The 14,104-nt window shown below is 43.3% G+C and overlaps 1 protein-coding gene across 10 annotated transcripts in view; it reads left to right on the top strand.

Annotated features, from left to right (window-relative positions):
• The window catches only part of RIMS2 (regulating synaptic membrane exocytosis 2), a 363,820-nt gene that overhangs the window by 30,231 nt on the left and 319,485 nt on the right, over positions 1 to 14,104 (top strand). The window lies entirely within an intron of this gene.

Below are 14,104 nucleotides of genomic sequence, written 5' to 3'. Positions count from 1 at the left end.
AACTGCAAACAAACATGAATGAGTGTTCCTAATTAGCTGGTAACAAGAGCATTGAGTTCCTGCTTTAGAACAATGATTTGTTAAATAAATAGTCTTTGCAGCTAGGACTCTGGATCCATTCAGTTATTAAACATTAAGCAATCCACTTCATATGAAAGTTAATGCCTCATTGCTCAGTGGAGCACACAAACATGAAGTACAGAGTTAGTGTTACATTTCTGTTCTGATAAAATAAATTTTACCAAAAGAAAATATTGTTTGTTTAAAACTTCAGATTTTATGATTTAACATTAATGTAATGAATTATTAAGTGGGTGCAATTAGATTACTAAACAGAATGTTAACAAGTACATTTTTGGAAGATAATTAAATTGCATTACTTAACTATCTTATAACAGCCCTCTCCCGCCCCAGTGCTTCTCAAATTTATGAAGTACTTAAGTTTCACAGACTACATTCAGGAATGAATCACTTATTGTTTGAAGAATTTTGAAACAAAAATACATTTAGATACACAACTTGCACTGATCGTTAACCATCTGAATATTGCATTGTTAGAAACAACCTTGGGATACGTATTAAGAAGGGCAATATATAAATGTCCCTAAAGAAAATATTCTGCTGAATTATCTTATAGACTTTGTCCCTTTTTGCATCCCTGGACATTGATGGCATCAAATTATTTGGCACTCTGGTCCATGTCCTTCCCCCAGTTAGTCACCACAGAGAAGGCTGGCCAAGTGAGCCATACAGTCACACATACCACCATCTCAGCAGCCACAGTATTTACTCTTGACCTCCCTCATAGCAGACACCAACTGACTGTCATTAACTTAAAACAACAACAATACTTCGTCCAAAATGTTATTCAAGAGTTCTTTCCACCCCCACTGTTATAATTTGGATGAATCTGTATTCTCATTTCCATTTGTGTGACTGTAGATTTTATTTTTATTTATTAAATTTCTATACTGCCCTTCATCTGAAGATCACAGAGGAGTTTACAATATGAGCTTATAGAATAGATATCTGACCTAAAGCTGCCTTAAGGAAAAGAAGCAGGGAATAAAATAAAATAACAGATTTGTTTTCTGGCACCTGATGGTCTTGGTTTTCTAGCATGTTAATGGCTTTCCAGCAATTCCCAGCTGTTTGTTTCCTCAAGAACTGGAAATCTTGAATGAGTGAGTTCATTATGTACAGGCATACTTCTAGGAGCAGACAGATGAAATACTGTAATAATTAAGGAATGGCATGTTCTCTTAGAAAATGGAGCATATTGCCCACTGGTATGGAGGGAAAGATTAGATTGTCAGCTAGTAATGAAGATAATTGCTATTCCTGCGTGGCAGACAAAAAAGACAAACCAACCAACACCACCAACAAAAACTGTTGACAAAGGTACCTCTGATGTCTTTTGGATGCCACCATTTCAATTTTGTTCCTTTACCAAGTTTAACTGCTTGTTACTTGGTATAGAGCAGGGGTCCCCAAACTACGACCCCCGGGCCGGATGCGGCCCAATCGGCCTCCCAATCCGGCCAGCGACGACCCCCGCCGCCCGCTGCTGCCGCCCGCTCTTACGGCGCGCGGCGCGGCGACGATCGGAAAAATGGGCAAAAAATCGCCGAAAATCCATTTTGCGCATGCGTATGGGCCTCTCCCGACCCAGAAGAGGTCATTTCCGATGCACTTCCGGGTCGGGGGAGGCCCATACGCATGCGCACAAGCGATTTTCGGCGATTTTCCCCCCACCCGTGTGCGTGTGCGCATGCGCACGGGCGCGCACTCCCCCGCCCTCCGGCCCGCTGCGCGCGCACTCCCCTGCCCTCCGGCCCGCTGCGCGGTAAGTCTGGGGACCCCTGGTATAGAGTTATTACAGCAGTCTAAAATGAATGGTCATTGAACCATTTCACTCAGATCATTCAAAGTTGCTTTCAGACATCTAACTGAATTTATCTGAATTATGGATGAGATAAAAAAACCCACCTGTGGAGCTATATGTATTTAAAAGTGGGTTGGAAGTATCTAGTAAAATGAATATCAGGCTGAGGCTTGCTCAGATTTCTGGTGGAAGACAGTTTATGAGCTTGGTATAAGCCTTATAAAATACTTCTCAGCATGCACCATCTTCTAGGGCAGTGTTTTTCAACCTTTTTTGGGCAAAGGCACACTTGTTTCATGAAAAAAATCACAAGGCACACCACCATTAGAAAATGTTTAAAAAATTAACTCTGTGCCTATATTGACTATATATAAATTGAATTTTTCAATTTTCCCCACGGCACACCAGGCAACATCTCGCGGCACACTAGTGTGCCGCGGAACAGTGGTTGAAAAACACTGTTCTAGGGTACCCTTAAAGCGGTAGCCTCCAGAGGCTCTTCTTGACTCCTAATGGGTCCCTGCAATGGAACATAAGTATGGATGCATTCACTAAGGTGTGAAAGACGCAAGTTGCGTCATTTAAGACACCTTGAAATGTGCCTCAGAATGCTACAGCTAACCTGTGAAGACACTGCAACAGCTCACCAAGTCAGGAAGTTTTTTGTCCTAGTGAAAGTTTCTGAACAGTCTTCATGGGCTACCAGTCTCATGAAGACCACATTGTAGTATTAAAAGGCTAAGGGACCTGTAGGCATGCATAATGAATACCAGAACTGATATAAAAGATCAGCCTTAGATGGTTGTAGCTTGTGAGAAAAACTTCTAAACATCCATACTAGTTGGAGCTAGTGAGGAATGTGTTTAGAAACACTGAAGCTAACAACCTTTGTAAACTTATGCAGACTTAGGTAGTGTAATGTTCCCTGCAATTGCTGTTGCCATCCACCTGGAGCTGCTGTGAAACAAAGGAACTGAGATACTGATGACAAAAGTTAACCTACTTTCTGTTTTGTGTATGTGCGTAGAGAAAATTCAGAGGAGTGACACAAATAAGGAATGACTCTAAAAGGGCCACTGGAGTGGGGGAGAATGGATTTAAGTTTTAGCAATGTAGATTCAGGCAGAATATCAGAGAACAGTCAGGTCTCACAATACAGAGATATACTAAGTAAGGTTCATCAAGGATCAGTGTTTGGTTCTGGGTTTTTTAGCTGGTTCCTAAATGACCTGAGGTGGCCAAGTTTGCTAGTTACACCAAATTGTTCTTCACACAATATATAGTTGAACTATGGAATTTGCTTCAACAAGATTTGATGGTGGTCACCGACTTTTAAAGGGAAATAGACAATCATGGAGGATAAGGCTATCTTTGGCTACGTATCATCTCCAGAATCAGGAAGAATACCTCTGAATAACAGTTGGAGAGAGTTGTGTCTTGCTTACAGGCTTCCTATAGGCATATGATTGGCTACTACATACAGGATGTTGGATTAGATAGGCCTTTGGTCTGATCCAGCAGTTATTTTCTTTTATTCTAGTATATGTGTGTGTGCGCACACACGCACAGCAATCAGAGTAGGTAATACTGGGCTAGATGGATGTATGAACTGACAACTTGACATAAAGCAGCTTCAACAGTCACAAGAGAAATGAAAATGTTTAATTGTTATGATTACAAATGTACATTATCAGCATGCTATTGAACTGTTCCCATGATTTCAAAGATGACTTTAGTTTTGTTTTGCATCAGCACTGAGCCCTTTGCTCTGTGAAATTCTTCTTTATTTTCTGCAAGCATATGCGATCTACTGCATGCATCATTCAGAAACACAATCAATGAACTTCCTGCTTCTGTCCACAATAAGTACATCCTGTCAACATCTAATTAACAGGGACCATTTTCTGAACTGAGACAGGGGCTCAGCTGACTGACCGACCAGGTGACTCACACAAAGCAAAGCATGGGGTGTGCGTGCATTTTTTAAAAAAACCCAACACAAACTAAAAACATAGGGTGAAAACACATGATATGTGAAATATGTGATTTTAGTTCACATATATTTAAAATAACAGGAAAGATGCAGAGGGGCCTGATCAGATTTAAGACTGTTGTGAATGAGGTTTAATATAGCAGCATTGGTTTAATATACCAGCATGAGGTTTAATATACCAGCATTGGTCCTGACAAAAATTGGTCAGGTTAGACGTTTCTAATGTTTGATGTTTTATCGTGTTTTTAATATTCTGTTGGGAGCCACCCAGAGTGGCTGGGGAAACCCAGCCAGATGGATGGGGAATAAATAATAAATAATAATATTAATAATAGTAATAATAATAATAATAAACCCTGTTCCCTCCATAATTCTTGTTTTTTAAAAATATATATGTGAAACGCAGTTACACTTTTCACATGTTGTCTCAGTTTGCCTATAGGCAAAGGTCAGTACTGTGCCCCTCTGAGGTCAGAACTCAGGCCTTAGTCAGCTGCCTAGATTGCCTAATGATAGCACCAGCTCTGAGGTAGCTAGTGTATTGCTTTCCAAAAGTTGCTAGACTACAGCTTCTAACGTTCCAGCTAATCCAGTTGATAGTTGTCAAGCCAGTGGGGTGTTTGTGTTCTCACTATGATTATCCAGACTTAACAACTGAGAAGGTATGTAGGGAAGGAGGTAGACCAGGCATCCCCAAACTGCGGCCCTCCAGATGTTTTGGCCTACAACTCCCATGATCCCTAGCTAGCAGGACCAGTGGTTGGGGAAGATGGGAATTGTAGTCCAAAACATCTGGAGGGCCGCAGGTTTGACATGCCTGCTCTAGAGGACAACCTGCTTGTGTGGTCACCATGGGAGCTATGTGTGTAATAAAAGTTGTTTTGTGAGTTCTGCAGGTATAGCATAACTTCTCCCGTCTTTTACAGATGTAAACCATCCAGGCCAGTAGTACTGACTTCGGATTATTTGGGATAGCTTCTCTATTCCTAAATATCCTCCTGCTTTGCTGTAGTTTAGTGCTTCAAAGATATTCAGGACTGAGCCCTGTGGAATCTTTTAGTGTATGAAAAGTCATGCTTCTCAGTACCCTTTGACACCTAACTAATAGCCCTTGCTAAAGGTAAAGGTAAAGGGGCCCCTGACCATCAGGTCCAGTCGTGTCCGACTCTGGGGTTGCGGCGCTCATCTTGCTCTATAGGCCGAGGGAGCCGGCGTTTGTCTGCAGACAGCTTCCAGGTCATGTGGCCAGCATGACAAAGCTGCTTCTGGCGAACCAGAGCAGCGCACGGAAACGCCGTTTACCTTCCCGCTGGAGTGGTCCCTATTTATCTACTTGCACTTTGATGTGCTTTCGAACTATATAGCCCTTGCTATATAGCAATAAATCAGGCAAAGCCTCATTGTACTGAAGCAAATTTGGGTTACATGGTGCCTCAACTTGGAACTCTTGCATGGTCCCCCGCCTTTCAGCTTCTTAGGCATGGAATAATTGAATTCATGACTTAGGCTTCTTTTAAGGCAGTGGCTCCATCTCCTCCTCCTCCTCCTCCTCCTCCTCCTCCTCCTCCTCCTCCTCCTCCTCCTCCTCCTCCTCCTCCTCCATCATCATAAACATCAACATCACCATCATCAGATTCCCACTTCCCTTCCAGCAGTGGTTTCTTATGGTCTCAGGGTTATGATTAAAGTATCAGTATGTTTTCCCCTGGCCCCAGAGTCCTTGTTAGCATAATCTAGAATTGACCATCTGGACAGAGCATGAGAATTTTTGTGTTGTTTTCTTGTGCAATGCTTAATCTGGTACTGGAACTGAGCCAGGTGTTCAAGCCAATGTGCCAACTATCCCTGTGGCTCATGGAAGTTATGAAGCCATTGAAGTGAATTGTGATCTGCCCTTAGCAGGATCCCCCCACCCCTGAGGATATGTTGAAAATCTTGAGTAAATGTCACTATAGCCAGCAGTTTTTTCTCTGTAGTGGAGTGGTTTCAACTTTACTGAGGATTCTGCTAGCATATGCAGCCGTTCTCTCCTTATTGCACCATCTTGTTATATTAGGACCACACCAATACCAGTCACTGACATTTGTACCCTGAGTAAATGTTAGGTGGAAGGTCTGGGTAACCCAGAAACAGCCTTTGCTTTAACTTTAAGAACACTTCTTATTAAGTTGTACTGGAACATTTGCTCTTTCTCTGATAATTTGTGTAATTGCTGGACAATTGTGGCAGTTAGCAATAAATAGTGTATAATAAAATGTAACAATACTCTATACCTTAGCGATTGACTGCGGTGTTGGCTGAGATCAAATGGCTTCTACTTTGTCAGGGTCTATTTTATCCCATCTTTGGAGATTATACGATGTAGGTATCTTACTGTATTTCAAACAAGTAGCAGTTTGCTTCTCAAGTAGAGGCTTAATTTTCAGAAGGTGTTCTTCAAAAGATCTCCCAATTACAATTATGTCATCAATATATACTAGGAAATATATGTCCTGTAGGTTTACCAAGACAACAGCCACCAATATTTGAAATATCTGAAGAGTGCTAGAATCCAAAAGGCATAAAATTATAAAAATCCCTGCTTGTTAGTAGCTTCAGTCAGTCAGTCATCAGGGCTTCCTTTTACTTACCAGTAGCCACTGGACATATCCAGGATAGAGAATCAATATACACTTTCAAGTAGGTCTAGGGCAGAGGTGTCACACTCAAACTCGCAGCCTGTGAGCTGCATCTGCCCCCCCCCAACAATTTAGCATGTTTTTAAAAAATATATTTTCCTGTAAAAACACTTCCCAGCAGGTGGCACTGTTGAGTTCCACCTTTGCACCAATGAAAGGAGAGATCTCAATGTGTAGTGGGTGTTTATGCCATTTTTTTGTCTTGCAAAATCTTCCCCTTTCCCTCTAGTATGCATGGGTGCATCTTGTTGGGTTTCTTGAATAATTAAAGTTGCTTTTGAGCCAGTCTAATGTCAATACTGTCTAAGAAAAACAGGTGCCGGTAATTTCTGTTTAATTGCTCACAGGCGTGGGCTCTACTCCATGTATATAAGGCTCTGTTGGAAAGCATTTTGTGTGGTAGTTGTGTGGGCGTATGGTGGGAGGCTTGGAGAGGTTTGAAGGGTTGGAATGTGGGTATGTAAAGTTGCTGGGAGAGAGAGCATTTATCTTTAGTTTAAAGTCTCTTCTGAGTCAGTTTGTTTTTCTGTTAGAGAAAGCCAACCTTTTGTTTTTCTTCTGTATACTTTAAACAGGTATACTGCTAGTCAGGGGTTTCATGCTAGGTTGGGGAAAATCTTTAAACTCTTGGTGGTGTATTTTAGCCAAGTCAACTTCTGTTTGCGTATTTTGTTTTTCTATAAACTCTGCGTGAAGCGTACTTTGAAGGGCCACTGGGAAACTGGGGTATATGATTTATGTTAGCACTCTTAATACCCAGTTTTCCCCAATATTATTTCGCGATGCATCTGGAGTGGGCAGTGGCGTATCTAGCCGCCTGGCTGCCCGGGGCAGCAAACATGAAGGCACTCCGCTGGGTGTGTGTGTCCGTTGCGTGCATGCATCATGCATCACGACACACGTGTCATGATGCATGCGTCGCGCATGCACGCACAGTAGGCATGCCCCGTGGCGCCGCGGCAAACCCTGCGAGCAAGCCGCGGAGTGAGGCAGTCTCGCTTGCGTCAGGGCTTCTCCTCCATGGTGGAAGCTGTGTCGTGTGGCGGCGGCCGTCGGAGGTGGTCAGTCCCATCTAGCCTGCTGCCCCCCGCCCAGCCTGCTGCCCGGGGCGGCGTGCCCCGCCCCCCATTACTATGCCACTGGGGGTAGGGTCAGACACCCCTATAAATAAAGTACTGTAAATAAATAAAATACTTGGCTGGCTGATCTATTGTGTCACTGAAAGCTCGGTTGTGTCCCCCCAATAAATCCTGGCTAGGCCCATGCTACTATGGTGTCAATATTTGGCTATGTTTCTAGTACTTTGGCAGCAACATCTTCATAACCACCACATCTGAATGGAATCCTCCCAGATTTGTCCCCCAATACACAACTTGAGATTCTGTTGTCACAGTAGACATTAGTGCTGGGATAGTCTTTCTGAATCCTGGCTATGGTTTGGGCAACAAGAAATTCATGTTGGCCTAATGATATTCCTTCCTCTCACTCCCACCCTCTTCCAAGTATATTTCACTTTTTGAGGATACTGTTTGTTCTATTGTAACTCTTTATCTCTGCTTCACCTCATAATGGGTGTCATGGAAAGCATTATATATTACCAGAAGTGGCTGGCACAGTGCTGTGAAACCACACTCCAAACAATGGTGGTGTTACTGTTTGCTGGTATGGTTTAAGGGTGGGCTTGTGGTGAGTTTGGGGCTGTGTGGGCAGGAGGACCAGATTGGCTATGACAGGGCACCCATAGAGCGCTAATCTTCCTGATGTCCTGCCTGGGTAGCAGGCAACAGTGCCAGTGTTGGGAAGTTGGCTCAATAGCACTGCTCCACCTGCTGGCTGCTCCTGTATCCTACACAGTACAAAGGTCCTTAAAACTCAGATCAACATCATACTGATTAGGGGAAATCAGTTTCCACTATGATTCTTTGAAAGCTGTGACCAAACATTCACAAGATAGACAACATGTCTAGGATGCTGGTGGTTTGCCATATTCACACGATTCTGAACTTAGTCTGGTTTGCAAAGACTTCAGTTTCTGCCAGTCATCTTTAGTGGTGCTTTCTAGAATTGTGCATACACAAGGAAAATGCTCCAGAATCAATCAATGGAGGTCCATTAATTTACCATAACTTTTATTTTGACTCTATCTCATTGGTTTGCAGGATATATTAAGTGAGGCTTGCCAGTTTCCAGGTGGAAAGTCTTCTCATAACTCTCACCTGGTGAAGTTTCCTGGCATCTTTAAATTACATTGCTGTGGTGCTCATGTTTAAAATGATATTTTAAGTCTTGATACTCCACCGTGACCTCCCTGCCAATTTGGATACAATAACAGAACTGGAGGCCCCTCAACTGTCTTCGAGTCCAGTATTGGACCACTTCGATCGGATACTCCCTGCCGATCTAGACAGATTCCTCCAAGCTGGAAGGCCCACCACTTGCTCCCTTGACCCGTGCCCATCCTGGCTGATTAGAGCGTGTCCAGATGAGCTACGGCCCCCCCGGGTGAGATCATCAACTTGTCCCTTGGCACAGGGACTTTCCCAGAGGAGTTGAAGGAAGCAGTGGTACGTCCGCTCTTAAAGAAAACATCTCTAGATCCTTTAGATCTATCCAATTATCGCCGTTTCAAATCTTCCGTACCTGGGCAAGATAATTGAGAGAGTGGTTGCCGAACAGCTTGGTAGGTTTCTGGATGAAACATCGGCTCTAGATCCATTTCAGTCTGGCTTTCGCCCTTCGACGCCACCCTTTCCATGGAGGCACAGCTTGCAGCCACAGCTAAGGTGGCATTTTTCCATCTCTGCCATATCAAGCAGTTGGTTCCCTTACCTTTCTCGCCCTGATCTGGCCACAGTGATCCATGCGACGGTCACCTCCAGGCTTGATTATTGTAACTCACTCTACGTGGGGCTGCCCTTGAAGCTGACCCAGAAACTCCAGTGGGTGCAGAATGCAGCGGCAAGGCTCCTTACGGGGTCCCGGCCGCGGGATCACATTCATCCAGTGCTTTACCAGCTGCACTGGCACCCGGTGGAGTACAGGATCAGGTTTAAGGTGCTGGTTTTCACCTTTAAAGCCCTTGGGACCTTCGTACCTACGGGACCGCCTCTCCTGGTATGCCCCGAGGAGGACCTTAAGGTCCACAAACAACAATATTCTGGAGATCCCGAGCCATAAGGTGGCTAGATTGGCCTCTACTAGGGCCAGGGCCTTTTCAGTATTTTGCCCCAACTTGGTGGAACGCTCTTTCACAGGAGACCAGGGCCCTGCGGGATTTGTCACATTTCCGCAGTGCTTGCAAGACAGAGCTGTTCCGCCTGGCCTTTGGGTTGGACTTAGTTTGACCCCTGTGTTTTCCTCCCTCATGGCTTGGATTTATGGACTACTTAAAATGAGGCTGCATTTTAAATTTTAATATTGTATTTTAATCTGTATTTTAATTAATTGCTTTTTATGTTTTATTGTAATTTTATTGGTGTTAGCTGCCCTGAGCCCGGTTTTGATTGGGGAGGGTGGGGTATAAATAAAATTTTATTATTATTAATATTATTATTATTTCCTGCTACATTTTTTGTAAAAGTCTTCTAATTCTTTTCTCCCAGGAATCTGTTTGTGGTGGTATGCTTTGTCCCATTAGCCTGCTTTGTCCCATTAGCCTACCCTCACATTTACTGCCTCTGCATGGTTTTCGTGCTTTCAGTTCACTGATAACATGCTACAAACTACATTGCTTTTTTAAAGGGACCCAGGTGGCGCTGTGGGTTAAACCACTGAGCCCAGGGCTTGCTGATCAGAAGGTCGGCGGTTCGAATCCCTGTGACGGGGTGAGCTCCCGTTGCTTGGTCCCAGCTCCTGCCAACCTAGCAGTTCGAAAGCACGTCAAAATGCAAGTAGATAAATAGGAACCGCTATAGCGGGAAGGTAAACGGCGTTTCCATGTGCTGCTCTGGTTTGCCAGAAGCGGCTTTGTCATGCTGGCCACATGACCTGGAAGCTGTACGCCGGCTCCCACGGCCAATAATGCGAGATGAGCGCGCAACCCCCGAGTCGGTCACGACTGGACCTAATGGTCAGGGGTCCCTTTACCTTTACCTTTACATTACTTTAATGTTTTGACTTTGACTGGGAGTTTTCTTTCCAATAGCTGCAGCAGTTTCTGCTTTCATCTTATGCACTTTTGCAGTTGAAGTGGTGCTGTTATCAGGTGTTTCTAGGGCATGTTTAACATTGAAACTTCCTTCATATAGAGAGCTTTTTCGATTTCCCTCAGCTACATGGGCCATAAAGTGACTTTTAGCGAAGAAGCTGCCATTATAGTCTGGGGAAATTGGCAGACTAGAGTTCCAGGAAATATCCAAAATTTTGGAGAGGTTCCTTTTCTGCTTGCCTCTCATTACTGAAAGGTGCTTGATTCTAATAAGGAAGTATCTGCTCAAATTCAGCAGTAACATGTGGCTAATGAATGTAATAAATGGTCCCTGCAAGAGGAGGAAACGAAGTGAGGATTAGGCCGAGGGGTCGGTCTCTTTCCTTTGGCCCTTGCCCCACCCCCAGCTGACTGACCATTGTCCTAGCTGGGAGGGGGTGGGACGTTGGCCATCCTACCCAGGTGGGAGGCACCGTAGCAAGTGAGACCGTCTAGTGTCGCAAACCCCGCCCACCTGCTGAGAAGGGAGGGCGGAAATTATTGGTAGCAGAATGTCATCCAAAATTTACAATTTTCAAATAATATCCAAATAATATATATGTCAGTCCATAACCAAAGAGTAGTCAACGTAATGAGTTACTGGCGAGGAACACCATTATGCAGGCAGGATGCCTTTCAATGTCCAAGAACTAGTTACAGGTAGGTAGCTGTGTTGGTCTGACGTAGTCAAAACAAAATTTTTTTAAAAAGGTGCTACCGGAAGGATTTTTTTTTATTTTGTAATGTCCAAGAAGTATTGTAGTGGGTGCTCCAACGTAATGAATTCAATAGCAATCAGCAAACAAGCAGAACAGTATATCTGGATTGGATCAACTGTTTCGAATATGAATCTTCATCAGCTGATGATGAAATTAAATACATTACATACAATGAATGACAACAAAAAGAAAACTGAGCAACCTGCATAATGAATAATTAATAAATAAATAAATAAATAAATAAATAAATAAGGAATACATACCAAGTACTTTTTTAGAATATCCGTACAGGTAAATATTTATACTTGCGGATCAGAGTTCATTAACCAGTGTAGCTAACTGATGCTGATAAAACCCGTGTAAGAACTTATAAAGTTATTCACAGGTGTGTCAAATAACAATTAAGAACAAAGTAAGAAAATTTAAAGGTACAGTATATCAAATCTGGCATCACAACACAAGCTGAAACCATAAAGTTATTGCAACACAGGGATTTGTTTTTGTCACTCTAATCAGCAAGAAGGCAGGGATAAAGACAAAACAAAAACATAAAAATAAAATCAGACAGGCTTGCACATACATGCACACACACACACAGACTTAGACTAGAGGCAGACAGACACATACAGGCAGTGACTTTAAAAGTGAAAAAACAGCATGCCCCCCCCTGCTGTGGAAATGCTGCCTTTTACTCTTAAAAGGCAGCATTTTTATTATCTTTGATTTTAGCATTGTTAGACCACAGTGCTAAGATAGGAGAGAAACATTTGCCTGCTGCCTTTTACTGTCAAAGGACAGGCAGAGGCTCATCTATGATGTTAGCACTGAGTGCTTAGATTGGAGAAAGCAGATCATGTGACTGACTAGTGATCATGGTTTGACCAAAATGGCTTCAGAGGCCAAATTCAGAAGCCCGGTGTGTCTAATTAAGCCTATGAGCTGGAGTTCCCCCCGCCCCTGCCTTGCTGTGATGCATTCTGAACTGAGGTGTAGGTTTGCAGATCCCCTTGTGTTAGTCCTCTGAATATTTTTTGGGCTTTGCCTTGCAGCAGAAAATCAAGGAAATGAAGCTTGATGGCCTCATTCCAGTTATTTGTGTGTGTAACTCATTCAGTGTGATTTTTCCAGCTGACCCAGCTTTGACTATTTCCAGTATATCCCTCTAGCATGAAAATAAGCTGCTGTAGTAATTGTCTCCATTGCCCTGTGCAATTTCACCAAAAAAAACCTCAGGGGTATATTGAGTAGCAGATGGTATGGTGCTACTCAGCTCTTCCAAGAGCTGAGTGGCTGCTGCTTACCAAGAAGGAGACATAGCGGCAAGGTGGCAGGGAGGCTGGTGTGGTGCAAATACACCAGCAGGAGTGCCATATAGCCTCCACCAATGGATTTGCACTGCATCAGCCTTCCTGCTGCCTCTCCCTCCCAGCAAGCTGCAGTGACTCAGTGTCAGGAGGACAGGAGAGCCCCACAACCCCACCTTGTCATCTGCGTATATTCTGATTATTTGTGCTCTATTTCCATATATAATACTGTATTGTCCTTGCAAGTCTGTATGACTGAAATCATACCACTTCCAGCAATGTAATGACTTTTCATATCAGTAGCTAAAGGTACTTCATCAGGTTCAAAAATCACACTGACTTGTACCTGAGAATTAACAGTTGATTTGGTGGGGTAGGTAAACAGAAAGACTAGGTGCCACTTTAGGGGATGGTATGATAAAAGTACTGGTTTAAAAGTGAAACAGTCTAGACTTTCGTGTTCATTAGTTCAGCTTCAGCACTAAGTGAGGCTCTAAATCTTCAGTGCATTTCCCAGAGTTACTTTAACTAGCAACAAACTCAAGGCTACCTTTCTATCTAAACTGCTAGCATGGTTTTTCTTTTCACATTTTGAGTCCCCACTGGTGCTTCACTAGCCTTCCTAGGCCTGCTCCCAAGGTACATTGTTTGTTTGTTTGTTTGTTTGCTTGCTTGCTTGCTTGCTTAAATTGATTGCCCACCTGTCACCCTAAGGTCCCAGGTTGGGTTACATTAATTTAAAACCAATATAAAGCACCCTGCAATAACAAAAATAGGATGGATCCTAAAAACATACATCTTAGGTGTCAAAGGCCTACAGTAAAGACTTACAGCCTGTTTTCTGTCTTTCTCCCTGCTTTCCCTCCCTTTTCCAGCAATACAACTCTGTTTCCTACGTCAGATATCAGCTTACAGCAGAGACTGTTGAGAAACATAATTCCAAGACCCCACAGTCTCATGCATTACATTACACCTGGGCACTGATCATGCTGGCTGGGAATTGAAGCATTGTCCTCATGATCCCTTCCAACTCTACAATTCTATGATTCTAAGTCCAACAAAATCTGAAGGGCAGCATGTTGGCAGTACTTGCCATGCTAGCCTATAGCATCATGTACAAGCAACAATTGGAATTTTATATCCACTTAAGGAGCTTCAATTTCCTACATTTCTGAGGCAGCAGCATGGGACACATTTGGCACTTTTTTGTACAGGAAGAGTTACTGGATTTCAATAAATGAAGACTAGCATGACATAGCACATTTCTTCCTAGTACATGCCTTCCCTGAACTGGTGCTCTCAGATTGGGGAAGGCTGACCTATCATATGGTATGGCTCT

Source organism: Zootoca vivipara, chromosome 8 (genome assembly GCF_963506605.1).
Source record: "Zootoca vivipara chromosome 8, rZooViv1.1, whole genome shotgun sequence".
Classification (NCBI taxonomy): domain Eukaryota; kingdom Metazoa; phylum Chordata; class Lepidosauria; order Squamata; family Lacertidae; genus Zootoca; species Zootoca vivipara.
Note: the sequence above shows the minus strand (reverse complement) of the source record. Positions and strands in the feature narration are given on the sequence as shown.